This window comes from Grammomys surdaster, unplaced genomic scaffold, assembly GCF_004785775.1.
Source record: "Grammomys surdaster isolate TR1022 unplaced genomic scaffold, NIH_TR_1.0 319670, whole genome shotgun sequence".
In the NCBI taxonomy this organism is placed as follows: Eukaryota; Metazoa; Chordata; class Mammalia; order Rodentia; family Muridae; genus Grammomys; species Grammomys surdaster.
Window position 1 is genome coordinate 15,544 of NW_021627119.1, and position 3,063 is coordinate 18,606.

At 43.5% G+C, this 3,063-nt stretch overlaps 1 long non-coding RNA gene across 1 annotated transcript; it reads right to left on the minus strand.

Moving 5' to 3' along the window:
- Positions 1-708: 708 nt before the first annotated feature.
- Positions 709-1,710, minus strand: LOC114616411. The gene is made up of 2 exons (XR_003710628.1): positions 1,429-1,710; positions 709-1,184 (listed from the first exon to the last, which is right to left on the minus strand). It is a non-coding gene; the product is annotated as an uncharacterized LOC114616411 (long non-coding RNA).
- Positions 1,711-3,063: the final 1,353 nt, after the last annotated feature.

Below are 3,063 nucleotides of genomic sequence, written 5' to 3' on the forward strand. Positions count from 1 at the left end.
GCTAGGCCCTTTGACATCTATCACTGAATGGTGCAGAGGAATTACTGAATGTGGTAAGTCCTCAGTGAATGTGTATTTTGACAGAGTCATGACCATGCTAAGGATTTCAAAGACCTTGAAAAATAGAATATTTAGCAAAGCTGTCTCCTTATATGGACCAGGCCCAAGAGAAGTGGTATAGCTTTCCTTGAGAGTCTGAGTCTGGGTGTTTACAGAAGATTGATCAGGGTGTGCAAGACAGCAACTGCAGCTTCTTCCTCCAGCATGTTTACCGCTTGAAGGTCTCAGAGACCTCCCAGAGAGACTAGCTAAGCCCTTCCTCTGAGCCATACCTAATAAACATGCTGAAGTTCTTAGTTGGGGGAGGGAGGTGTTAGAACATTTTCTAATTTTACTGAATGCTTGTCTCTGTGTCAACCTTCTCTTCATTCCTCATAGCCCCTACTGAGGTTTGAGGACCCAAGCCATGCAAGTCACAAAAAAAAAAAAAATCACTATTAAGAAATTGAACCACAGATTTGCCTTCAGACCAGTCTTATGAAGATATTTTGTTAGTTGAGAAGCCTTCTTCCTTAATGACTCTAGCTTGTGTGAAGTTCACATAACACTAACCAGCACAGGCTCCTTTCTGAATGCAAACAAACTCAGTTTGTTAGTTGAAAGGTGGCTGGTTGCTTTTTGGACAGATCACGCCGGGCCAGCAGAATCCCACAAGAAGGGTTTTTTATTAGATGGAAGAAGAACTAATGAAAAGAAGAAAAAGAGGGCGAGGGGACAGAGTCTCTGTTATTCAGGCTGTGGTGTAGATGCCAAGCAATAAATAATGTGCATCACCATACACAGGTAATGTGGGTGAGACGTGTGCTGTGAGTGTGTGGCGGTTGCCATGGCAATGGACACAAGCCGGCCCTTGTTGCCTAAGGATGATGTCATCGTTGGGTTCAGAGGTTAGCTGTAAACCACTTCTGATGCTAACATACCTCCCTTATTCTTACCATAAAGAGAGGGGAAAGGGGGGGAAGGGGAAGCCAATGGTGAAAGGGGAATAGGGTGTAGGATCTCTTAACCCACTTTCTCCTGTTGAGGGGCTTTGTCAGTTTTGCGGTGTAGCTGACTTTCACATCAGGGTCCACTTGATAGTCGTTGGCATAAGGCTGCTCCTCTGTGGATAGAGGCTGGTAATCCTGTAAAAGGAACTGATTGACTGTTTGGTTGGAAATTTTTTGAATTTGTCATTGAAGGACTGTGGAAACAAGATTAATGAGGCAGGGAGGAAATAGTAATGCCAGGAAAATGAGAAGAGGCATTAAGAAGAGCAGTGTCCATTTCTACATAGGGTTTTCAAAAATTCAGGAATTGCAGGCCTCACGTTGTTCCCTGAGATTCTGGATGTCTGGTTTTAGCTGCTGGATTTCAATTATTACTAACCCAAGTTTGATGATGTAGAAACAGCATTCTTCTTGGACAAACAGGCAAAGACCACCTTCTTTAGCTGTCAGGACATCTAGTTCCCCTGTCAATTCTGAAGCACCACTGCTGCCAAAGAATCGCTTTGTTTCTGGATGTTGAGCATGGTTTCAGACACTCCTTGAAAACCATTGTCAAGCTGGGAAGAGAAGTTACTGTATAGGGATAGGAGTAGTCAGCCCTGCTGTTCCAGCACCAGCACCTACAACTACTCCCATGGCAACCTGGAATGGCACAACCTGAACTGCCCCTTCTTATCATGTTGGGCATGTATCGTGTCAAAACCCTGGATTGGTAGAGGCTCTTTTCCATGGATTACTCCTACTTCAGGGAAAAGGAACACCAATGTGCAAACTCCTGACCAGCTGGCAGGTAGGTGATGATATACCTGAGTGTCACAAAGAATTGACGGGTTTTGGACTGCAGGGCACTGTGGCAGAGATGAGGTATCAAGGGTTGTGGTTCTATTGCAATCTAGGGATCTTAGCATTCCTACAGAACATATCCTGGATGTCTTAAAACAGTTTGCCACACCAAAAAGAGGGATAGAGAAAAAGTATGGGGTCATGGCAACATAGGAGTCCGGATAGCTGATAAAAGATAAGGTAAGGTTATTTGACAGTATCTCTGGAGAGGCTATAAGTGGCAGTTGTAAGTAGGTTTCAGGGGATACACATAGCCAGCAGTCTTTAAAGCGAACAGTTTGGGTGACATTAAGGAGTTGGTACACTGAGGTCAGTGTCTAAAGCAAAAGGTGAAATGACAAATTAGTGCCATTTGAGGGGGGGAATGTCAAGGAGGTAAGGACCTTGGAGAGGAGTGTTTGATTATTATTCCTGTTTTTTCTGATATCTAGAGGTTGGACAATTGAGACAGATTTTCTCTGGATGTGAATAGTACTCACTGGCACCCTGCTTGGTTTTTACGATAGAGCTTACCAACAACTCCTGTTTCCCACCTGGGCTTCCATGTGTCATCTTGTATATAGAAGAGGGTCTTGCATTGCTGATAGAAGAAGTGATTGGTCCATGATTCTAACATATGTATCTGGCAAGACCAATATGGGCAGTCCTATAGTCATCTGGCTTACAATCATTTTTCTTCTGGTCAAAGAGGAAGCAAACAGATAATATTTAGATGGAATGATGGATATGAAAGAGGAATTTTAAGTTAGTTAAATAGTATAACAGGAATACAAATAGTTAAAATTACAGGTTAGCTAGCTTGCTAACCCAAGGCCATCACAGGAGATACAGAACAGAGAAATAATGGTCAATTTAGTGTTCCAAGGTGGTGTCTGACTTAGCCTCCTCTGAAGAAACTCCCACCAGAAGTCCTAAGGACTTGTAAATTAGATTCAGCCAGATGGTCTGTTGGCTCAGATAAACATTCACATTGGGTCCCAAGGCCACAGGGACCAGAGACTATTCTCATGAGATTTGTCAAACCTCTGCCTGAGATCTGCTTACACATATTACAGACATTTATAACAACCAATTGTGTGTGATTACCCACAACCCTCTCCCTCCCCCCAGCCTTTGTCTACAAAAACCCTAAGCTGTTAGATCTCAGGGTCGATGACCTCTGCCTCCTGCA